General features: G+C 35.3%; 1 long non-coding RNA gene across 1 annotated transcript; it reads left to right on the top strand.

Annotated features, from left to right (window-relative positions):
* On the top strand, nucleotides 1-26,911 carry LOC105507767. The gene is made up of 3 exons (XR_001001154.1): nucleotides 1-184; nucleotides 944-1,027; nucleotides 25,577-26,911. It is a non-coding gene; the product is annotated as an uncharacterized LOC105507767 (long non-coding RNA).

The raw sequence follows: 26,911 nt of genomic DNA, 5'->3' as shown, positions 1-26,911 counted from the left end.
AAGGCACTTTGGCACCCAGTTTTGGAACTGCAGTTTTAAAAGTCATAAATTGAATGAAAACGATAGCAAAGGTGGAGGTTTTTAAAGAGCTATTTATAGGTACCTGGACAGCATCTTTTTTCAATTAGGCGGCCACCTTTTTGCCCTATGCCATAACCTGTGTCTGTAACTTCCTCTAATTGGGGTGAGTAAGAGATTTCGTTATGTATATAATAGCTGAGAATACAGTAATAATGGCTTAAATCATGGTTATTTTTAAACTACTAACATTTAGAAGACAAAATAAAAATGCTTTGAAAAGGATAGAGGTTTTAGTGTAATTAGCAGGGAATAATGAAATGATTTGATAGGGCCACTCAGTTTTGTATAACCTTGGTGCTTTCAGTCTGAATGCAGAGCATGGATGTTGTAATCCAGCCTTTATATGGCTTCCCTGAAGAAGATTTAATTTATTTGGCCTCATGAGAAACACATTTGGCGTTGTAATATGGTTTGCTTCCAGGTTCTGTCTCCAAGGATGATTTGACAAAATCACACATAAATTTATTTTCAGGGCACACAATTTCCCTTTTAGGGAACTCACAGAGGTAGAGAGTAATACAATAACCACATGTGAATATTCAGTAAGTGAGGTCCTCATAGATCTTATGTGTATGACACTATGTGTATAATTTTGTTAATCACTAGACGTATGAGACAAGAAATTTGAGGAACCTTAACTAGAGATTAAAACAGGGATTTATATCAAAGAAACATTTAAATGCCTTATTTACTATTTAAATACCTGCATGGTGAATCATTGAAAAAATGTAAAAAGCATACAATTTGGGAATATTCTAAACCAAGAAGAATTTGTTATTCTGGTTGGTTTTTTTTTTTCAGGCTCCCACAGGCAACTTACCTTTATCTCTTTGTGATTTTTATTTCTTGTTAAAATATACAGGAATAGTTACGCAGATTCATAGAACTGAATGATAAAATTGTATTACGAGATGCACTGGTACTCAATGTGACCTTATCAAGTGAGGTGAGCCATTCGTTAATTCAGATAATGGAGTTTATTATCACAATCTTTTGCTTACGCTATTGTTGAGCTTAACTACTTATTCATATTTGAATATGCATATTGAGATAATATCATTTCATTAATTTCAGTACTGAACACTAATCCTCCTAAGAGTAATTGTGAAAGTTTCAGATTGCACTATTTTTAACTGTAGTTAAAATATAGTTAAAATTGTATGTTATCTTCATATGTGCTTGAATAACTTATAAGCAATTGAAACTTTCAATTACAGTATACTGTTGAAGCAAATCAACTAATATATACACACATCCATTAGCAATACTAGATAATTTTTGTAGATATCCAGCACAGTTCTTCATATTCATCAGTTAAGTTCCTTTTCTCTCTTAATTATTAATATTTTTTCTACTGCTCTTTGTATACTTATTCCTTCCTCTTTAGGTCCAATCCTTACAATCTATTCTTAGCATAGCAACTAGAAGAATGTTTTTAAACATAAACCAGATGATGTCACTCCGCCCCACAAAACTTCCACTGTTCTCTGTCACACATAGAAAGTAAGAAAAAAAAATATTGAAAATCTACAAAGACTTTCTATGATCTGGTCCAGGCTCTCCCCAAAATTTCATGTAATTTCCAGCCACTAGGCCTTGCTGCTCTCCTTCAATCACTTTAGCCTTTTCACTACTATAAGACTGGGTTTTGGCTGAGGTATTTTTTTTTTTCATAGTTTGCCTTTGTCTAGATTGCTCTTCCAATAGATATTCACAATTCCATCATCACTTCTATATATGTGCTAAAAGGTTTCCTTGTCCAAAATAGCTTCAGTGACCACCTGATCTAGAGTAGTCTCGATCAAAACTTTCTTTTCCTTTTCCTCACCACCTGATATTTATATCAAACATTTATTTGTATACTTTACATGTTTGTTGGTTTGTTTTCTGAAGTAGCATTATGATGACCATATTATTTGATGCCCCCCCAAAATACTTTTGTGAATGACAGGGAAAGCTAAAATAATTAAGTATATAATTTTAGGCCGGGCGCGGTGGCTCAAGTCTGTAATCCCAGCACTTTGGGAGGCCGAGACGGGCGGATCACGAGGTCAGGAGATCGAGACCATCCTGGCTAATATGGTGAAACCCCGTCTCTACTAAAAAATACAAAAAACTAGCCGGTTGTGGTGGCAGGCGCCTGTAGACCCAGCTACTTGGGAGGCTGAGGCAGGAGAATGGCCTAAACCCGGGGCGCGGAGCTTGCAGTGAGCTGAGATCTGGCCACTGCACGCCAGCCTGGGCGACAGAGCGAGACTCTGTCGCAAAAAAAAAAAAAAGTATATAATTTTGACATAGGCACTATTGACAAAAAACAATTGGTGTTATGATAGTGTTAAATCTATGAAACAGTACTATTCAAAAGTTATTTTCTAAAATGCAATTTTCTAAAACTAAAAACAGCAAGTGTACATGAAACACCAAAAAGTTCCCTATATTTATCATTGGAAGATTTACAATAGTGTAAGTAGCAATTTATTTAATATATTTTTGATTCTTTAATTAATTTTATAGTATCCAACTCTAATATAATGTCAGTGGTATTTGTTCAAAATATTTTAATGTTGTCTGTTTATTTTTAATTTGCCTAAAAATTATCTTCCACGAACATTTTTGGTTAATAAATTTGAAAATACTGAAACCCTCATCTCAGTCTCTGTGAATCCTAAAGGTTTTATTTGAGAAAATAATTTTCTTCTAGAGAATGAAGTAGCTTGTAAGCTTGGAGAAATTTCTGCTAAATAAATAATATTATCAACTCTATTTTCTTCAATTTGAAATATATAAATATTTCAGCTCATATATTTTTGCAGGTGCTATACTTTTGCCTCCAATTATAATTTTTGACAAATATTTTAGAAGTCAAAACTTGTCTTCTATTTTGTTATTTAAAATTCTATAGACTACTTTTGTAAACCTTGACACTATCAAATCATAGTCAGTTTCAGTTTGATTTCATTCTGGTGCAGAATATAAGATTATCCAAGTAAAATTGGAGCCACTTCAAAAAAATTCTTCCCACAGAGTGGGATATTCCAAAGCCAACTTTGCAAAATTTCAGAATTAAATATTACACTTCTTTGTACCCTCATTTTATTTGTTCAGTTTTTCTATGTGTTTATAGAAAATTTTAATATTTTTCTGTTTTCAAGTTTTGATTTTAATTTACATTTATAATTTTTAAAGATAAGTTTTGTGAAGCTACATTCATTACATGTTTTGAATAAATACACATAATTAATTTTGAGAACTGCAATACAAATTATAAGACTATTAAAAATGCAGTAAGTGCACTACACTTAGGCTGCTAAAAATGCAGTATCAGTAGATTACATTTAGGCTACTTAAAGTTAGTTCTTCTAAGTACCATATACTTTAAAATGTTAGCTAATGATGGAGAACAAAGACAGAAAGACTGTGTTCCCACATTCTAGTTGTCCATTTTGTTTTGTTTTGAAAGATGTCACATCAGCCTTGTCATAAAACTTATTTGGTGTTATTTTGACTGTGAGCAAAACATACAGAATAATACATAAAATAAAATATTTGTACATTTTCACAACTGCATGTTTAGGATGCAATTTTGAGTTACATGAATAGCACAACCAATTAAGATTTCTTTCCTTCCTTCCTTCCTTCCTTCCTTCCTTCCTTCTTTCCTTTCTTCCTTCCTTTTCGAGATGGAGTCTTGCCCTGTCTCCCAGGCTGGAGTGCAATGCAATCACGGCACACTGCAACCTCCACCTCCCAGGTCCAAACGACTCTCTTGCCTCAGCCTCCCAAGTAGCTGGGATTACAGGTGCCCGCCACCACACCCAGCCAATTTTTAGTATTTTTAGTAGAGACAGGGTTTCACCATGGTGACCAGGATTAGTCTCAAACTCCTGGCCTCGTGATCCCCCGCCTTGGTTTCCCACCGTGCTGAAATTACAGGTGTGAGCCACCATGCCCGGCATAGCCTAGTAATTTAGTTACTATAGTTTTATTACCACTATAGTTTTATTACCACAGTGAATGCTATACCAAAATTTTCATTTGAATTATTAACACAAAAAGAAATAATTTTGTGTTAAACTTTTAAACTGAATTTTCAATAACATTCACAATCACATTAAATGTTTCACCTTTTACAGAATAAACTTCCATGAGTTTTATTTGTTAACATTTATCGATGTACACAATTAATAAAGCATGTAAGTAATAAACTGAAATTACTTAACTGGTTGAGAAATTTTTTTTTGCTAGCAGAACCAACACATTAACAGCAGTATCTTCAGTTTTCACACATGAACAAGAAAACTTTGAAGCAAAAATGAGTCTATTTAATTTAGAACAATGATTTTTATTTGAAAAGTCATGTTGCACAGAATGGTATAGAATGAATTTTCTGAAGATATCTGTGTTAAATCAGGGCTTGCAGGCACAGTCTGCTTAAAGCTTTGGAAACAGATACTGTTTTTTTTTGTTGTTGTTGTTGTTGTTGTTTTTCAGTACATTTGTGTCTTCTAATTTTCTCATAGTAATATCACAGGGTCCCCATAGGTGATACTGAATATGGGCAACTGTTTTCTTTTTTAACCCGTTGTCTTAGTGTTCCCTAAAACAAGGGTTCCCAAACCCCCCAGGCCACGGAGAGGTTCTGGTCTGTGGCCTATTAGGAACCAGGCTGCACAGCGGGAGGTGAACAGTGGGTGAGCAAGAATTACCACCTGAGCTCCACCTCCTGTCAGATCAGCGGTGACATTAGATTTTTGTGAGTGTGAACCCTACTGTGAACTGTGCATGTGAGAGATCTAAGTTACACGTTCCTTATGAGAATCTAATGCCTGATGCTCTGAGGTGGAACAGTTTCATCCTGAAACCATCCCCCTACCCTGTCCACGGAAAAATCGTTTTCCACAAAACTGGTTCCTTGTGCCAAAAAGGTTGGGGACTGTTGCCCTAAAATACAAACCCTAGGCAAAATGTTTATAGTAACTGTGTTATTGATTGTGCAACCCAAGAAATTCTTGAGGTTGGGAAGAGGATGAGAAGTTAGTAGGGGAAGGAGGCAAAACAAATATAAGGAGTGGCATTATTAAACAGGTCAGAACTTTGAGACAAACAATTTCTCTGTCTAGTGAGCCATCTTCCAAGGGGTTGCTTCTCTGACTGTTTACCCTGGGGGAAGCAGGGAGAAAAAAAAATGTCTAGTTTGTCTCATGCCTTCAGTGTTCATCCCACACAGCATTAATTCCTGTAGTATCTTATACTTCAGCAGTAATCAGGAACCCAGGGAAATAAAAGGAAGGACTTCCAATGTAGGTTGAAGTAAGGCACCCATAGGGCATATCCAGCAAGGTTTTCAGTCTGTTGAAATGAGAGTGGGCACAGGATGGGAATATTACCAGCCATTGAGTGCCACCCCATTTAGAAAGCAAAGCAAGTGTGCAGAGATGGGTCATGCATAATCTGAATTTGGTACAATCCATTCATTGTGCAGGTCAGATCTGCTCACACTGTACTACGATATTCAATCCTCACCTTCAATTCTTCCCTGAGAAGAAGCATAAAAATTCAGTCTTTAAGTATTTTTGTGAACTGCTGCATCCTTAAACAAGCAGAAAACAGACAACTTTATATGACGTTATCCAGTGAAGTTACAGCTGGCCACTTTCAGCTATAATTTTGGTTCTTACTGAATGGGGTGATCCAGACCTTGGATTTAGGGGTTATTATTCCTAAGTTACTTTGAGCTTCTGGACATGTGTTCTATGCAATTAACATTTTTGATTATCACTGGATAAAAAGCATCAAGACATATCCCAGTGAATCTACTGGGTTCCAGACATATTTCTTTTTGCCCTCACTGTGTAGTAGCAACTATATCTTCTCATGATTATCAAGATCGATGACTTCCACTAGTACATTCCAACTGCACCAGGATTAGGAGTTCAAGGTACTTCATACATTTCTTCTCCACTTGGAAAATAACATCTCTAAACTAGCAAAGTCTAAGGTGGGATGGAAAGCACCATATTTTGAGCATGGGAATATGCTAAAAATAACTAGGAATAATGGCAAGCAGGGGATGCCACTTCTACTCCTTGCCTGCCAGACCTATGCTTCAGTACATGTGGTGTACACTGGAAGACAACACCCTGGGATTTTTTCTCTGAGCTGGCTCCTTAACTGAGTCTTTATTCTGTCAGTATGATAGAATACAAGTAGTAAGCCCCACGAGTCCTCTGATTATCTGTTCGTCATCATACCTCTTTTGTAATAAAGTAGGCTCCTTGTTTTAAAGCAATGCCACATGAAATGCTCTGTTGAGATGTCAGGCATTTTTTTAAGCCCTTAAATGATGGTGTTGATTGAAGAACTGTGCAAAAAAGGCAAACTCATGTCCAGAATGTGCATTTTTTCTGAAAAGGACAATCATTATCCCATTTCTGGTGGAAGGGGTCTTATTTCATTGATCTGTCACCAAGTGGCTGCTTAAACTCCCGAGAAGTAGTGACTCTGCAATGATATGCATTGCTCTGAGGCTGGACATTCAGCAACGGTAGCAATAGATCAGTCTTAGTGAAGATGAATACATGTTATCACCCTCATGCATAGCCTTAATCCTTCTGCTATGACACCCCTGTTCATGTGCTCATTGTGCAAGCATTGCAATAGTCATCCTGTCTACCTTGTTGAAGAGATGCTCCCTGGAAATGGGTTCTCTCTGGAAGAAATTAATATTAGTTACACATATGTGCGTGTGTTGTGCCCACTCCTGTAGGATCTTCCATATACTTACTTCCCAGAGTTCTTTAGCCCTGACTTATTAGTCTTTCATTTGAGGACGCTGACCATTGAGTCATGCCACTGTCACAACCCAGGAATCAATATATTATCTGTACCTTTCGTCATCTCTCATTTCATGCAAAATGAATGACTGAGTTGACTGCTCAAAGCTCTGTTCACCAAGAGAAGTTCCCTTTGTTGCTGTCTCTAAGGCCAACGCTGACTGGGGCTGAAATGTGGTAGTGGTCCACTGCAAGCTTGCACCAACATTTTGGGCTGTCTCTTTTGTTAATCAGATCAATTTCTTTCCTTCTTTGATGTTGCACATGAGGAACTTCCTGTTGCACATTTTGCTTTCTATGATTGTATATCATATGCTTACTTAAAAGATTTATTGCTTTTCCCTTTAAAATATAATGTAAGCTCTATGAGGGTTACTTTTTCAATGTTTTATTAACTGATAGGTCTTTCTTGCCTAAAAGGACCTGGCATATAATGCTGTATGCATTCAATAAATGTTTGGTAAAAGAAAGAACAAATTAACTCTATCTCCTTTCCCTGTTTCAATTTTGTTCATAGTACTATTCACTGTGCAACATTATACATTATAATATAATGCTTTTTTTCAGTCTTTTCCTCCTCCACTAAAATATAAAACACACAAGAGGTTGTCTGCTTTGTTTAAAGCATTATCCCCAGCACCTGTAGAAGAGACTGCTTTGACCAATCTTTGTTGCATTAATTAGCAAATAAACAATGTTTTTCTCATTCCCTGTCACCAGGTAACACCCAATGCCCTGTATGTTATATAACAGGTGCTCAGGGAAAAAGTTGTAACACAAAATAAATGCATCAAAATTCTAGCCTCTGGCCCAGAGGTGGCCTCTCTCAATACTACTCTGATCTTTCAGAAGTAGAATTGACAAGAACTAACCAGATAACTTTGCCTCGTTAAACTTGTTCCTTAGGAAGTTTCAAAGGAAAATTCAAATAATTTATCAGCCAAAAAAGACTAGAAATTCTCAGTTTTTTTACACACACAACTTTTATATCGAATCCTGTCGATTTATAGTTTAAGGTTTTCATGATTCCTATTACCTTATTTCATTGGGAAAAAAACAAAACAAAACAAAGAAAAAACCGGAAGTCAATATCTTCTGACGTGACGTGGGAAGCTATGAGGCTCCTTTGTTACCTTTACTTCACCTCAGACGTAGAAAGAATTACATTCTTAAAGGATATCACATTTTTTAAAACACTTGTATTTTATTATATGCATATCTGAAATAGAAAATCTGACAAGAGGACAGCCACGGAAAATTTTCCCTATCATTGTGTAGAAGATGAATATGGAGTTAATTTTCACTTTTGACACATTATATTGAGATTTTAAAATTCATTCTCTATAAGTTGGGTTTGGAAGAAGTCGAATCTCACAGTATCATTTGAGGACAGCTCTATGAATATTTGTGAAAAATGAATCTTTTATTTGCCTTGAAAATTATGATTCAATTTGATGAAATGAAAAAAATTTATGGATAATGTTTAATCACGACTGTCATATAAGAGCTAAGCTGTCAGCAGGATGCTATGACACCTAGAGTTAGTCACTTCCAGCTGAGAGAGGATCCACACAGCTTCTAATAACTTAGGAAGCTGTGACTTGATATTCTGCCTCATTTAATAGATTCATTGTGTTTCATGTTCTATATGGAATTCTGTTTGAAACCAGCCTAAATATGTTTTAATGTTTAATGTCATTATGTTCTTTATACATCTACTTTTTAAAATGAATGCAGAAATATTTTCCCAAAATTTAAAAAGGCCTTAATTGACATGAACATCATTTTGACCACGAAGCTTAAAGAGATGTTTTGTTAAGTTAATCAAAATGTGATTACAATGATAATGTTATATATTCAGTCTTTTGCGGGGAACTATAGAGTTATCAACAATATATGGTTCACGTCCTCTACCTCTGAAGAACTCCTAAGTGGAGAGAGAAAAACTATGAACTCTACAGTGTGGCATATGGAACATATTTACTTGTGAATGTATGTGGCAAAGACTTGGAACGGTAGCACTGATTTTAAGTATAATAATTAAATAAAAGTGGTTATTTTGCTTTTTATTCTCCTTATTGTCTAGGAACTTTTGCTGTTCTTTCCTTCCATTTATTAAGGTACATGCTTATTATTTCCCTGTTTCTTAGCAATAGCCAGACTTTAATCCAATTGGTCATTTGTTACTTCCAATTCAGTGTGATTCTTTTACTCTTCTCCTACTCAATATTTTTCAGTATTTTGACAAAAATTTAGACGGTATGCCTATTAACTTTGTAGATGCTATAAAACTGTAATTTTTACATTTTACAACAAAATTCAAATTTAAAAATGAACAAGCAGTTTGCAGATATTTAAATAGCAAATGAGCATTTAACAAGAGTAAGTTTTGTACTTGGTTACAAAATACCAATTTCTCTTGTAAATAAAGGATTTTTTAACAATAGCATTGTGAAGAAGAATTGAACCTGAGATCTCATATTCAGTTTAAGACGATATGATATTTTGTCCAAGAAAAAAATGTATGTTATACAAATGGAAACTGAGTGTTTAGAATACTGAGGAAGATAATTCTGTTCTACTATAGACATGTTACACCTGAAGTCTTATGTTTGTGGATGGACACTCTACTTTCAAAACACAGGAATATAAGATTATTCATTTAGAGGCTCAATATTATTAGTATAAAATGTATGGTTGAAGAAAATATAAGTATACCGTTGAAAAAGAAAATTATAAAGCACTCTAAGCACTGAACTACAATTTTAGACCCAAATAAGGAAAACTTTTATCAAGAGCCAGAAATATTCAAAAGCTGAGTTGACTACTGGAAGAAAATATTAATGTAGTGATCTTGGAGTTTTCAAACATGGACCAGAAAACCAAATACTAGATCTGTATTGTAGAAGAGACGTAGGCAATGTTTAGTTAGTTGAAGTAAATGTTCTTAAGTACGAAATCCAGTGAGTCTATCATATCACATATATATATATATATCTACATACACACACATAAATAAATATCCCTTTTATTTTCCCCCAACCAACAATAAATATGTCAGTTCTCACATCAAAACTGCAATCACTTGTTCATATATTTGCTTTTTATTATTTTTGCATAACATTGTTAAACTGTTTTTCAAAACTATAGTTATGGGGTAGAACACTAATACACTTCTCTCTTCCAAAATCCCCTTTGTAATTTATTATGTGAAGTTTGTTTTCTTTATAATGCACAGTCTTTGCAACTTAGCTTCCATACCTTATTTATTTATATTAACACTTGAGTCATGCTAACTCTCTAATCACTGGTATTCAAACCCAAAATTTAATTTTTTGCTTATCTTAGCCTATTTCACCTCTCCAAGCCCTCTGTCTCTATATTCAACCATGCTTCAAGACCTATCTTCGGCTGTACAACTTCCAGAAAACCTTCGGGGATACTGAAACCAAATTTTTTTCTCATTTTTGCATCTCTACCATGCTTAATAAAACATTATTACCACCCTATTTACTTTCACGTACAGATCCATGAATAAAAAATTATCCCTGAACTTCATGTCCAGAGACCTGGGTTCTACTTAGGACTCTACTTCCGTTTAGCTGTGTAGCCTCAATAAAGCATTGAAAGTTTCTGTATGACAGGAACTTTATCCATACAGTAAAGACATATTTCAATTATAATAAATATTGAATGAAACTTTTTTGCCTTAGGAGTATTCTTATATTGTTGACTTGTTTAATTATTATAATATAAATTCCTTGTGAGAAGAGTGGTCTTCCATTGCTTTGTTTCCCCATAATACTTAGCATTTAACTATTCGCAAAATTTCTGCTTGTGTACTTTCAACAAGTACAAGGTCGAATAAATTTAAAACTAACAAGTATTTTATAGTTTCATTCAGTCTTTGTATTTGCTGACACTTTGATATATTTTCATTCCTCAAAATAATTTCAGTATCAAGACTTTTAAATATTTTTTCAGGATATTAATGAGATGTCTCAATCCTAAATATTGTTTTCCTTATGAATGTTGTGTAAAGAATTTATTTCATGTATCTTAAAATTATCCTTACAGTGTAAACAATAGTTTATTTCCCTAAACTTATCATATGACCATACTGAGCAAATAAGAGAAATGCAATGCATTAATCTTACTCATTGATCACATGAATTGCCTCCAGTTTCGAATCTCTGTCCTCGTTTATTTTTTATTTTTATTTATTTACTTTTGAGACAGGATCTCTGGGTCTTGCTGTCAGCCAAGATGGCGTCCAGTGGCACGATCATAGCTCACTGTAGTCTCAAATTCCTGGGTTCAAGTGATCCTCCTGCCTTGGCCTCAGAGTAGCTGGCACATGGAACCATAGACACACACCACCACTCCCTGCTGATTTTTTTTATTTGTTTGATTTTTAGTAAGAGGCAAGTTCTCACTACATTGATCAGGCTGATCTTAAACCCCTTAGCTGAAGCAATCCTCCTGCCTCAGCCTCCAAGTGCTGGGATTACAGGCATGGGCCACTGCACCCAGCCTGGCCTTACTTTTTAATTCAGAAATTAAATATACCACTTTCAAACAAGATAATATATCAACCTCTAGTAACAGATTTCTTCTGAAGAGGTGCTCCTAACAACACCTGGAAATGACTCTACCCTGGCACCTGCTGAGGGGCTCTGCTTGTCAATGGCGTGGCTTTCACTGGAACTCGATGATAAAAGACACGTGATTATCCCTATGTGATATCCACGATCTAATCCTGTCCATTCTAGTTGCTTCTGATGTTCCACCTTAGAATAATTGAATCCTAATGGATAATGACCAATAACTCTTCACTCATTAGTGTGAGGAGTGGTGTCCTCACTCATTTGAAATGGAGAGCTTGCATGCTTATTTTCAATAAACTAACAGTCATGGCTACCTGTCACGACTACTAAGGAGGAGTCTTTGCCAAATTAGAAGTACTATTTCAGGTATTTGTGCATGTAGATTCACTGTTGAAAGAAAATGATCTATTGTCATTCCTGACATCCCATCTTGCTGCTGCATAATATTTTCAGTCTACAGAAAGGAATAAAGAGAAGATAGATCTCTTTAGTGTGTTGTTCTTTTATAGCTGCCTGATACTAAAGCAGATTTCAAAAGTTGCAGGCCATCCTTTTTTTCAAACATAATTAGAGGAGTTAGTCAAACATGTATGCATATTGTAGCTGTCAACTATTGCCAAAAACACAAAATTTCAGAGGCACAAAATTTCATTGGCATACAAAATAAACATTTGCTTTTGATCCACTCATGGTCAACTGGGACAGCTCATTCAAATCCCACTCTTGGAATGGTTCCACAATTCCACTGGAAGGCTCTACTATCCAGTCTGAGTCCACCTGAGCTTGGTTAGGGAAGCTTGGCTTCACCTAAGTTCATTATTCCTGAAGGGATAGCAGCTACCCCAGGGTATCTTTTCTCACAACGATAACGGAGCAAGAGGGAAGAATGAGATGTCTTTGAAGGTTTAGGCTAAAAACTGGTGCACTTTCACTTCCAGCAATATTTTTTGTTTAAAAAGAAATCAAATCGAACAACAGTGAAATAAAGGGACAGGAACATGTACTCCAACTTTAGTGGGAGGAAGTTCAAGTGCATGCATATGGTGTTTGTTTAAGGTTTAAAGATCCTTTTGATAAAAACAACGAATCATAAAAACACTCTAATAGATGAAAGACAGATTCTTGTTACTTACAACTCCAAATTTTCCAGGCAGGGCCACCTAGGGAGCTGCATCCAGAGAAAGGGTAACAGCAAGTTGAAGCTATGGCGGGGCAATTTATGTATAACAAGTATAGTGGATTCAGCTACTTTCCCAGGATGCTTGTGTATTGGCTAACTTGAACAATTTCTCAGGCTGGAGGGCTTAGGGAGTGTGTCTATTTGCCTGATACCTGGCCCTGGGGCTATTGAGGGGTCTACATAGTGGCCAAGAGTTTGAAAGCTCAATAAAGGCAGTGGTTGGCTTGGGGAGTGGACTTAATCAGCTGCCAAGAAGGGGAAGTTACTACCCTCTAGCCAGGGCCTCTAGCCTGGTTCCAGACAGTGATTAAATAACAGCAAAAACTGTGTTACAATCTATCCCTTAAAGTCTTGACATCAGTTTTGAGCTTGATTACTTGGCGTATTTCAATGGCCAAGTAGGAGTAAAGACTTTCACCAAGTAGAGTATAAATTGTCCAAAAGAGCATAGAAAACATTTTATTATGGGAGTAAATAGGGGGAAAACATGTAGAAGAATGAAGAGTCCTTGTAGGCCAGTTCCATCACCAAGGTCTCCATTTTATGGCATTACTAAGAAAACAGAGCTGGAATTTCTGGGGGCCCTAATAAAATCTTGGGGGAGTTGTAAAATGTTTTAAAAGTATGAATTATGTGGTTTTATCATAATAATACCTTAGGTCAAGGTGTAGTTCCAGTAGTTACCTTGTAGAGGGTATACAGTTAGTAAAGCATATGTAAAGGTTAGTGATATTTGTTTGAAACCAAGGGAAGAGGTGGTTGTGGTCATGTTCAGAAATGCAGAGTGGGAGGTCGTGATGGTGAGTTGAAGTGGGAAGAGTAGGAGAGGGCACTGGGAAATGGGAGGCTCACTCCCCAAGGGATTCAATGGGTGGACTGATATGAGGTAGTTTCCTTTCTGGGGAAAGTAATAATCTTCATTAATGTTTAGAAAGGCACAGATGGTAGTAACTGCTACGAGTACTTCCTTAAGGCATAGGAGTTTAGGAGTGTATGTTTTTACAGAGAGCCATGAGTACACATGGAGGCCAGAGGTATCTAACTTTCAAAATAGCAAAGGGAATTGGGAACAATATTTAAAATTAGTGTTACATATGTTGGGCCTTGAATTAAAAAATTAAATTCTGGAGCAAGATACAGATGCATTTAGGAATTCACTTGTCATTTTGTAACTTATATAGGGATTCTTTGATAGGTCCAATTAAGTCTCCCAATTAAATTAACTGTTTGGGACCTATCTCAGAGAGAAAAGTTCCATTGAATGCCTTTTGTAAGAGCCCACTATTGTGCATTCTGGGATGCGAAATGTGTGACTTAGTCACTATTGGTAATATCTGACACTTCAAATGGAATAAGAAGCATCCCAGGAAGACACTATGTTGTGGCCTTAGTATAAACAGCAACATGTGTAACCTTGATTTACATTTTGGATACTTGTGAAGCAAGAGATTTTCAAAGTTCTTTACTCTGAAGGGGACAATTCTCAGGCAATGGTTCAAAAGCTTGCAAAAATGTGGAGATGGAGCCATTTGCTGACCATGGTATCTAAGATGTTAAGATGACATAAGATATCTAAGATCTAAGGTGTTAAGATGACTACCTAGTTTGACCAAGCGACCAGACCCTTGGGTTTCATTCTTTATCTGGAACATTCTGGGTAAAAATTGGAAAGCAGCAATATTTCCCTGTACTCCATAATGTATGACAGTGCCAGTACTATTGTACACTCTACAAACTCCCACTGCTGTTCACTCAGTTAATCACAAGCGGCTCCCAGGTATCCAAAGGGCTTGGAAAAGGGGTAACCTCCAACACCATGGCATCCGGCAAGCGATTGAGGACATTAGAGGCCATCCGCTCTTGCAAGTGGAATATGCCAGAGGGCTGAGATTTACTCCATTCTACATCGAGAAGTCCTTTGTAGCTGTGCCCAGCTTGTCTGGTTCTGCTTCTGTGACTCAAAACATAATTGGCAGCTTGATATAAAGAGTCACAAACTTAAGGTCTATAAAAGACTCTATTTCCAGGAGATACCAGTATGTGGCCAGCATATTCCTCTCTAACGGAGACTAGCACAAGAATAAGTAGGATTGGCCAATTTGCATAATTTCATTGGCTCAGGAACATAAAGGCTGTCTCTAATTGTCTGATAGCTGGCCCGAGGATGATTTAGGTAGGTGCTTACTGGGCTCAAGTGTGAAAATACAATAAGGCAAACACTTAGCTGTTCGAAAGTGGGAACTGACCAGGCTCTAGTCAAAACCACAAAACTGGGTCAAGATAGCATTTCAAATGTGCTATATTACATAGGGGTATGAGTGAACATTTGGAGCCAAAAAAATCAATCTGTTATACAATAGTCACTACTATAAAGATTCTTCAGTGTCCAAATTATTATAATTTAAGCTGAAGAGTATGTTGGGGATAGGGGTAGAATAAACTCACCAAATAACTAATAACTAATGGCTACTAGGTAACAGAAACTCTGTGAGACACTGAGCTGAAAATGACTGCTGCTTAACAATGAGATCTTTCCTGTTTTTCATAGCCCTTTTGGAAATACGTTATTGTTAAATTTTGTATACTATACCGAAAATTGACAGGTTTTAAATATATATAATTATAGCCACTTTTAAAGTAATAGCTTAATTGACAGCAGTAACATGTTTCCAAAACCTATCTAAACTATGCTTTCTTGGTTCTGTTTTTTTTTTTTTTTTTTTTTTTCTATTTTGACTTTTTAAAACTTCTGTATTCAGTCCCTAATCTAAACAACTATTACCTCAGTAGACTTGCAGTCAGGTCTTTATGTTCTTGTAATTTGAAACTTTTACATTTTAGCAACTATTTGGAAAATCATCATCTCTTTTATTTGTTTACAATGACTTACTTAATATAAATTTGTTTATATTTTGTCATAATCAGATGTCAAAATGACTTTGTTTAATTATCTTTTTCACTTAATAATGTTTATTTCATTTTTTTCTTTACTAAATTAGTTAAAACTTCTAGGCTTTTATTTACTGAACATAGTTTGAAGATTATATAATTACATGTACCCATGTTTATTTGTATTATGAAAAATTACATGAAGTCTGTAACATGTGTTTACTTTTGAAGTAGGAAGCATGGGAAATGACAAGCTTGCTTTATAACATGTTATATTACCATGTGTCTAAAGACATATCTTCCTTTCATTCTATCAGAGACATATCTTTCTTTAATTCCATAGGCTTAGTCAAATGTCATAATTTCCAGTGATTCTGGTAAGTACTCCAATCTATCCACCAGTTCTTGATATTATACCCAATTTTCTATTTTTAAATAAAATATTGAGTTGAATATATTTCCAAACAAATAAAGCATTTATATATTTCAGTTTAAATATAGCATTTATTCATGGTGAAAAAGAAAAATGAAGATGTGTCTGGAATTCTAGTTGTTCTTAACGACCTGGGACGAAGGAAACTTTCAGGATATGGGTTTAATTATCGATACAAAGGTGTGCTGCTCAGTCCTTCAAGGAAGGACTTACAAACCAGCTTGAAACTCCTGCAGGGTGTGCCTCAACCACAGACAACCTATTAGAGGTCACACACGGGTCAGGGCAGCTCCATTCGGTGAATGAATGAGACAGAGTACAAAGGCCTTTGCCATTTTGACCTTAAGAGTGTCACTTCCACAGGCAATACTCCATAACTCCTTGCTAGCTTTCCTGATGTTTTGTCAGACCTGCATCTTGGTTTGACTTCTTCCTTAGTCTGATACTGACATCTCTCTTCACATGTAGTGAGTCCTAATAAACATCCTGTACTCCACACTTTGCTTCTATTTTCAGAGAGCACAATTGAATAATCTGAACATTATTCTGATCATATCAAAGTAGGAACACTCTAGAGTTTATGATTGTAGTCCTAATTCATATCTTGAATTTCAAGCATTAGCAACTTCAGGAAACTCAAGTGGGTCAGCATATTTTCACTATAAATCAAATATGCAGAGTTGATGTATAATCACTGGCTATTGTTGGAATTATTTAGAAAGTCCAAAGTCTCTTAGAAAGCAGAAAACTTGTCTATGGAATTCTGTTTATTAATGCATTAATTTAAACATCCGAACATTATTCATTCACTCACCCACTCACTCATTCTTTCAGCACATTTTAATCACAGCTCTATGCTGGCTGTCTTGTTAAGTGCAGGGATACTGAGATAAATACATGATATCTGTCATTAAGACACCTAATGATGACAGAGATAAATATAATACATAATTTTAAAAGTATGTGCATTAGAATTAATTTTAGTGTTTTATCCTTTTTTTGTTTTGTTTTGTTTTTGTTTGGCTGCTGTAACAAATTACCACAAGAATAGTGGTTTAAGACAACACAAATTTATCACTTGCAATTCTGGAAGGATGGAAGTCCAAATTCATTCTCACCTGGCTAAAGTTAACAATTTTGTGGGGCTAGTTCTCTCTAGAGGCCTTGAGAGAATAATCTGTTTTCTTGTCTTTTTCAGTATTCAGTAGCTATCTGCATTCATTGGTAAATAGCCTCTTCATTTTACTCCTCCAGTTTTTCTTTCACTGTCACGTCTCTTATTACTTACCCTGACCCTCTTGCCTTCTGCTCATATGGACTCTTGTGACTACATTGGGCCTACCTAGATAACCAGGATGATCTCCAAAACCCAAGATCCTTAATTTAAGCACATCTGCAATGTCCCCTTTACCATGAAAGGCAAAATTTGTAGATTCTGAGGATTAGAACATTAACCTTGGGGGCCATTACTCAGCATACCACGCTACTTAACTAGGTGGGTAGAGACAAGGACAGGTACAAAGTCAAAATATTGCTGCTAAGAGCATCCTAAGGTATTGAGGAAGGTGCTGAATAGTAGGTCAGTAAACTTTGCCAAAACATAGCTTTTAAGTAGAGTGTTGAAAGATAACTAAATGTTTGTTGGTGAAGGGTACAGCAGAGGTGAAGTATACCTTCTAGGATGACAGAGTAGCTTCTGCCAAGGCATGGAAATGACAGGAAATTTAAGTGTTCATGGAATTCTAGCTGTCAGCCACAAGACACGTACTTTTCTTACACTTTATTTCAGAAAAATAGCATGTTTCTTACAATTACTAAGTACATTTAATGTAGCCATTAATTATTCCTAAATATTTTATATTTTCTATTAAAAATATGAATATAATGTAATTTAATAAACTTGGTTTATATGATGCTAAGAAAATATTGAGAGATGAGACCAAGGATCAAAACGTGTCAAATGCATTACAGGTTGTAACCACGATAAGGAACTTTTAAACCATACTGGTGATCACACAAAGTTTTTGATTTCCTTGAAGAAGTTACTTCACATAATTTGATTTTCATTTTAGAGAAATCGCACAGACTGCATAGAAGAAAAGTATGGGAGAGGAGCAATAGTATAGACAGAGAAAACAGATGTTCACCACAATCTGGCAAATATTGAACCCTGAAGGAAAAAGGTGGTAGGCTGTTGATTGGGAGGCGGTGGGACATAGAAACAACCAATTTTGGTAAATGATTTGTTGCAGGTAGTGGGGAGGTAAGAAAAGGTACAGTAATTTCAACAGCTCCCTGATTTGGGCAATTAGGAGAAAGATTGTACTTTTTGTTGAGAAAAGAATTGAGGGACAGATTTTTTTTTCAGAGGGGAATGGGTGAATAACAATATATATGCATTGTATTTAGTTTTTGAGGCATACGTGAAATACATAAGTTTAAATATTCATCAGCATTTGTGTATAAGAGTATGAAGCCCAGGAATGAGTTTTTAGATGAAGATACATATTGAGCAATCATTCAGTGGTAATTTAAATCTAAAATGAAAAGCAAACAAACAAAAACTGTTCTATGTGCTGTCAACATTTTGACACCAAATATGTGGGTTTTCCAACCAACCAATTATGACATTGGCTGCTTACAGTTAGCACAGATCCTATAGGCTCAGACCACGCACACACAATTCAGATGCCAACTGAAATTTCAGGGTATCATCTGTGCTTCTGACTAACTATCTCTAAATCAAAGGTTCCCATGACTTCCTCCTTAGGTTGAATAATTTCATAAAACAACTCACAGAAATCAGGATAAAAGCTTACTTGCTAGCTTATCAGTTTACTACAGAAGGATACAACTCAGAAAGAGTCAGATGGAAGAAAATCATATGGCAAGGTGTCCAGGAGAGGTGTAGAGCTTCCATGCCTTATCCCAGCACCTCCACAGGTTTGCTAACCCGGAAGCTCTCTAAATTCTCTGAACCCTGTGCCTTTGGGTTTTTACAGAGCCTTCATTCTTAGACAATATTGACTAAAACCATTGACCTTTGCTGAATAGGTTCCCATAGTCCCTGTTCCCTCCTAGAAGGTCAGGGGTTGGGGCTAAAATTTCCAACCCTCTAATCACAAGATTGATTCTCCTGGCAACCAGTCACCATCCTGAGGCTATCCTGGAACCCTCAGCTACTAGTCAGCTCATTAGCATACAGAAAAGCACTTATTATTTTGGAGATTCCAAGGATTTTAGGCACTTTGTGTCACAAATGGAGACAAAGACCAAATATATATACTTCTTAATATATCACAAAATTACAAAACCTTAAGCAGTGATAAGACAATATGAAAGAATGGCATGAATATTTCACATTGCTTATTTGGACTGTTCTGGGTCAGCTTTCTCTTGTTTTGGAGGACTGTCCAATTTCGTGTATTATTATGAGATGCAGTGTTCTCCTTCTCACCATGGTAGTATAAGTTGGACAAATTTTTAGTTCTTTCCCCACTGATGATCAAAGTTTTGGGCATGTGACTTCAGCTCAGCCAATCAGTTGCTCCCACACAAAACTTTAATCTGGAGTTAGAGGCACAAAGAAGAAGGGTTGGGGCTCATTTATAACAAATTTGGTGTTTTTCAGTGAGAGCAGCACCAGGACCAGGACCGTAGTGTGAGGTTTCTACTGTGGTAGGGGCAGAGTCCTAACCAGACTGTTTAATACTTATTTCCTGACCTCCTTTTAATTTTTTACCTCTTTTCAAAGTTTGATCCTATAGTTTGCCATTAATTCTCAAATTCTTAACATTATTCACATAAAAATCCTTTGCTGCCTCATCTAGCTATAGTTAACTTTTCTTCTTACAATTATGATTATTAAAGAAGACATATAGAATGAAAAAAGAAATAGGAGAAATTAAAAAAATTGATGGTTATAGAGAATATGAATAATCTCATATTTGATGGTTACTATCGTCTGAGCCTTTTACATTTTCCAGTAAGAATCTTTTACTTTTAACCTAAAAATTGTGAACTGCCATACTTCCTTCAAATGAAACAACTTCATATGCAAAGAAACAAGCAATGATAGTCTTGGAATTTTCCAAGTTGGTTTGATGAAAAAGTGTAACTGGCACTACTGATTTTATTGCTTAGGAAGGGATTAATCTCTTTATAAGTTTGCTTTCACTCTCCATGCATATATTGACAAAAGTGGGTGTTTTATTCAGTTTAATAAATAATTGTATATGTACTTGTGTGTGTATATAAGTACAAAAAAGCTTACGTAATGTATTTATATTTTTCCAATTCTGAAAGACCTTTATGGACTATAAATATTGATTAAAGTAATATTTTTTCTCAGAAAAAAATTGCTTAACTATACCCATAAAATGGCAATTTGATGGAGTGTATGGATCTTCTGCAAATATTGCTATATAGGATTAATTTTAAAATGTAATCCAGCTCATATATCATTAAAACTTTTTCTTCAATAGTAAAAAGGTTCCATTTTCACATTACGAAGATCAAAACACATAATTTTCATATTGTTTTAAATGGAGATGAAAGATTTCCTAGATAAAATATAAAGAATACCAAATTGGAATATAAATTATTTCATGTTTATGAAAGTGTCAAAACATAATATGAATTTTCTAGTTTAGTAGATCATGTTGAGATTTTTGTCCATAAATAAACTTTTGGGTTATTTAATACAAGTATATGAACATCTAATCATTCCTTTATTCACTTCTGCCAATTTTACATTGTGCCTTCTATGTAGCAGTAACTGTATTAAGTATAGAATGATACGTAATATAGAGATTTTTCCAGTGAAGGGCTCAAGGTTTGAGTTGATGGTAGAAATTGATTCAGTTATAAATAGGTATAAAGCAAAATAGAGATTGAATGTATAATGAGAAAATTTAAAAAAATAGAGTAAGAAACTGTAATATAAAACTTAAATGGTTAAAAGTATTGTATTAGTCCATAAAGTCAAGGATTTGTCTATTTAGAAAAGGAGCACCCTATACCATTTATTAATATTTTCCTACTTTAATTTCAAAATAATTCACATTTATTAGAGTGAATATAATATATTAGCACAAAGGAAACTTAACATGAGGAAAACTCCTTAAGAATTATAAAGTATTATTCAATCACAAACCTAAATGACCTAAAAGGTGAAGTGCAGAGAAAGCAAAAGGCGGGTGACCTAGAAGGTAATATTACTTAAGGGAAATATTCCATCAATTTCTAGGTGCCCTTGAATGCTCACACTTTTATGTTTTTGCCGTGAGCAATAAGCTGGAGACTCTATTTTTTGTTCTTTCTATCAAAACAGGACTGATTTTCTATGTTATAATTCCCATTGCCTTAGAATTTCATTACCTGAGTTATAGTAGTTAAGCAAGTCTTTTAATTATAGCATAAAATGCTCTAGTTACAATAGCTTAGGGAATATATTAATCACTCACTGACATTTACATATTTAAATGTCTTGTGCTCCACACACAATTCTAAAAAGAGAAAAGAGGTTCTTTAACATTTCTTAACTGAGTTACTTTAAATAAGATGATTTTAAGAGCAGTATCTGTTTATATCAAGCATCAAAACATATTGGTAGTGACAAGTTATATGTTCACTTTTATACGAATAAAGGTTAAATGTCAATTTTATTTTTTAGATTTAATAAGTAGATTTCAAGAATAAAAAATCATTTTTGAATAAAGTCACATATTTTAAAAGTCTACTTTATATCTCCACTGACAGTCTATATTTAAGTGGAGAAGTAAATCCTTAAATTTCATAATAAACAGACAATGCTTTACATTTGATTCTTAATTCTAATATAGTTAAAATTAAATGTAATATAAAAGCTGTTCAAATGTTTTTAAGTTTACATAATGAGGCAAATGAAATTGAGTACTGCGTATGCGTGTAAGTGTACACGTGTGTTTTGGTTGCTGTTTATTTTTGTTTTTCTTCAAAATCAATAGACAAATATCAAAGCTTTCAGATTCACTGATGTGGTAACATTTGATATTTCACTTCTATGTGTAAATAATTTGACTGCAAATTTATAAGTGTGTTTTATTCAAGGGTTTTCTGATCTTTAAAAAATTCTTGCTGGGCCACAAATATTGCCAAGCTTTGTCACAATTTTTTTTCTTTTTTTTTTTTTCTGAGACAGATTCTTACTCTGTTGCCAGGCTAAAGTGCAGTGGCATGATTTCAGCTCACTGCAACCTCCGCCTCCCGGGTTCAAGTGATTCTCCTGCCTCAGCCACCCGAGTAGATGGGACTATAGGCATGTGCCAGCATGTCCAGCTAATTTTTGTATTTTCAGTAGAGACTGAGTTTCACCATGTTGGCCAGGATGGTGTCGATCTCTTGACTTCGTGATTCACCCGCCTTGGCCTCCCAAAGTGCTGGGATTACAGGTGTGAATCGCCATGCCTGACCTGTCACAAGTTTTTAGTGTTCTATTTTAATACCGAAATCAGATAAATCCCAAGAGAAAGACATTTCATATGTGGTAGAGTTGTCAGAAGAAATGAGAGTCTTATAAATAACTCTAAAAATTTGAAGAAATAAAGACAAAATAGTCCTATGCAGTTTGACTTAAATATGTATTCTTAATAACAGCTACTATTGTGAAAACCAGAATATTGAAACATGTAGATATGGATTTTCATTAGTGACTGACATAATATATTGTTATATTACTATTTTATTGTATCAGCCAACTAATATTGAGTGCTTTGTATATCCTAAGCACTATGCTAAACACTGTACCAGTATTACCTGATATAATCATATGAATATTTATTATTTCACTTTGCATATAAAAAAATTGAAGCACACATTAAGACACTCTTAAATCATACCTCTATTGATTATCAGCACCAGGATTTGAATTGAGGCACTGTGATCCAGAGAAGCTTTTGTTTCCATGAAGCTTATGTTGGGGAAAAATAATCAAATTGCCTGTACTCAATTGTATAAATATAGGTTAGTCATAGATGATTCCGGCTGATTCAACAGAAAAGAAATTTATTCAAAGGATATCACACAGTTTTCATGAAAGTTAAGCATACAGAGGAAAGAGGGCACAGGGTAAGTGCAGACCAAAGTCCAAAACCACTGTAAAAGTGGCAGCAAGGAGAACAGCACAAATTTGCTTGCTGTCACCCGCCACTAGATGCTTGTGCTTGGAGCCTTGAACTTGACTTACGCTGCCACTGACATCAGCATCAGTGCTCTCTGTGTACTAGGAAGTGGATCTTGTGACCGTTGCTGACCTCAAAAGTCAGATGTCTCTGCTGTGAAATAGATACCTAAGACAGAAACTGCTTCCTCATTCATTCTCCTCCAAATCATGTGTTTGTAGGGTGGCTAGAGTTTCTGTTTCTCCTTGGTTCAGGCAGAATTTATGAAGCTTGCTATTTATCGCTCTAAAATTAGAAGAATATTCATAAGGTATTGGATTGCCATAAGACTGAACAAATCTACATTCAATTTCAAGGATTCAACATTGTTTTGTTTTCTTTTGGGATACCTCTGCAACAGTTCAAATCTTATTTCTACCCTTGGATGACCAGGTTTATAAATATTTCAGATTCTCCACTGACTGCTTTGATCCTATCTTATATATTTATGTATAGTACTTAGCATATAATAAAAGATTACACTATAGAATCTCAAAATTAGCAATTATGAATTGAGATGGTGTTATACAGTACACTAATATCTAGTGACTTGATTATTCCAAGGAAAATATGTAGAGATATTAAGTGATATTTCTCTTTTAGACATACACATTTTTTAGCTTACAAACTGCTTTCGGCAGGCAACAGACTCTCAGGATCTGCTCCTACCAGGGTCCGACCATTTCCTCCCAGTTTTTAAAGAAACAAATTCAAGTAACATTGTAACCTCCAGAGGAAAGTTCAAGCTCTTTTACAATATTGTTTAAATAGTACAGCTGAGGAAACTAAAGACAGAGAACTTAAATGCCTTGGCACTTAGTCAAGATTTACAATATGCTCCTCTCTACTTAGGACCCACCAACAGGGGCTGCATTTGCATCAAAACCATGAAGGTGGCCCAGGTCATCACTGAGAAGTAGTATAAGCACTGAGGGAACGACTTCAACAAGAACAAGCAAGTGTGCAAGGAGATCCCAGCAGGAAGCCTCACAAGAAGATAGCATGCTACGTCTTGCATTGGATGAAGCAGGTTGAGAGAGACCTAGTGACAGCTATCTCTATCAAGGTGCAGAAGGAGAGATCACTGAAGTAGATTTTCATGCCAAAAATAAAATATATATTGAAGCCTTTGGACTTCAGCAGTCTGTCCAAACTGCAGGTCACTCAGCCTACAGTTGGGATGAATTTCAAAACACCAGTTGAAGCCAGTTGAATCTTTCTGCTATGCTGTAATATTTCCAGTAAACCTGGAACAACAACAACAGAAACAGAATGGAGGAGAAGAAGCCAAATCTCTTGGTTCACAGAGTAGCTCCTAATACCCCTTGCTGTCTGTCTCAGTGCCCAGTGGGAGGATAGTCAAAACAATATCCACACCTGTGATTCATCTCTCTACATGCAGTGAGTGTGAATCTTTATATACTGTATATTAAGGATCTGTCTTTACAGATAAAGACTAAAGCACTGAAGGAACTCCTTGCTTTGACTTATCAAAGTCCTTAAGAAAATACTAGAAAATCATAGCTATTGTTTCCAATTTTAGCTTTATATTATCACTTGAAATGTGATGAAATGTGGCTCATAGATAATAATTCACTGATACCCTACAGACAATTCCCATCTTAAAATGGACCACTGGATTGAAGAATTAAATAAAATTGAGGGTTTTCCTTACATGTTTTGTTTAAAGAGCAAAGTAGAAACAACTGTTCATAAATCTTCACTGAGGATTCGCATGTGAAATAAGTACTCCTAAACATAAACTTGTCAGCCAGTTCCATAAATCATGAACAAAATATTTGTCCCAGAGAGACTATTTTTCCACCACATCTCTTATAATAAACATAGAGCCAGTTCAGTTAAAATAGTTTAAGGGTGGGCAGTTCAGGGCTTGCTGAGTGGCACTCAGTAAGAAAACCCAGCAGAACATTTATTTCTCTCTTTATTTGAGAGCATCAATGGCCTAGGCTGGCAGATCCCAGAACACTGAACAGACGTTTGGTCTCCTATGGCCTGCCAGTTTTCACAGTGGGTTCCAATGCTTTGAGTCAAACCAAAACAGACTTGTTCGAAAAACGTTGGCTGGAATAGGCTAACAATAAAACAGAATAAATGTAATTATTTGCCTCATTTTTCTAGGAATTAAGTAATTTTATTATAGCATTCTTGAGGGCTGGAAAATCTGAGTGTTAGGGCACCAAATATCTCCAGAAAACAAGTTTTACATTTCTAATCCTGCCTAATAAGCCCGGGGCCACTCCAGGCCTCATTAATAAAAACCTAATGGTAAAACAATAATGAAGAAATGCCAATGCCGCACAAATCTGTTGAGACTAAAATATTTCTCACCCCAGCAGGCTTGGTGCATTTGACACTTCATGAAATCAGCCAAAGTGGAACTAAGAACAGCTCCTGGAAGAAGACTATGACATCATCAGGTTGGGAGTCTCCAGGGACAGCAGACCCTTTGGAAAAGGACTGGGAAGTGCGAAATCTATCAGTCTTCGAAATGAAATTCTCTAGCTCCATAAATGCATTGCATATTTACAAGACACTAGGCCTACTCCTAGGGCAGCAAAATGTGGCAGCAGGGAAGCAGAGGGAAAAAAGATCATGAGGCATTTCAGAGTGCACTGTCTTTTCATACATTTCTCAATGCCGTATGTTTGCTTTTATTTTGGCCAAGCATAACAATCTGCTCAAAACAAACAAACAAACAAACAAAAATCTGGAGAAAACAAAGATGCCTTTGCCAATATTATGTTTCTTTTTGACAAGCCCTGAGATTTCTGAGGGGAATTCACATAAATGGGATCAGGTCATTCATTTATGTTGTGTGCAATTATAATTTAAAGATACATCCTTTGCAGAGAGCATGCTTTCCTAAGGGTAGGCACGTGCAGGACTAAGGGTAAAGCATTCTTGAAGATCAGTTAATCAAGAAAGGTGCTCTTTGCATTCTGAAATGCCCTTGTTGCAAATATTGGTTATATTGTTTAAATTTACACTTAATGGATACAACCTTTAACTTATAGATGAACAAACCCCACAAGAGCAAAAAATCAACAGCCCTACCTATGATTTCATATTTTCTGTGTAATTGGACTAAAGGATTCCTGCTTGCTTTTGGGCATAAACAATTATGGAATATTTCCAAGTATTATTTAAAATGAGGACCAATCTACAAATTCTTAGCAATACTTCGGATAATTCTAAAATTCAGTTGGACATTGTCTAATTGTTTTTTATATACATCTTTGCTAGAATTTCAAATTTTAAGTATGTGAATTTGGTTAATTAGCTGTGCTGATCAATTCAAAAACATTTCTTTCCTAAATTTTAGACTATGAAGGTCATATATTCAACAAATATATCTAACATACAATTATAGATTGTTTTTCATTACAATGTCTTCATCTTATCAGAATTGTCTTTTTGATTGTTTTTAGAAAACAGTGTTTTAATTCGTAATTACTCAATAATAAAATTGTGGGAACAATACAGCATTAATTGTATGTGGCCATTTTTACGTACATAAGGAGTCTTAAGCTTGGCCCCTTGAAATCTTTTGTACTTAGTCCTATGTCTAAAATTACTACTTTATATCTAAAGCATTTATGTTTTTCTATTCAATTTATATAATGCTAATTATGGCAATTATAACAAATATTAAAGATTTTGAAGTAGAA

This window comes from Colobus angolensis, unplaced genomic scaffold, assembly GCF_000951035.1.
Source record: "Colobus angolensis palliatus isolate OR3802 unplaced genomic scaffold, Cang.pa_1.0 Scaffold153, whole genome shotgun sequence".
In the NCBI taxonomy this organism is placed as follows: domain Eukaryota; kingdom Metazoa; phylum Chordata; class Mammalia; order Primates; family Cercopithecidae; genus Colobus; species Colobus angolensis.
Note: the sequence above shows the minus strand (reverse complement) of the source record. Positions and strands in the feature narration are given on the sequence as shown.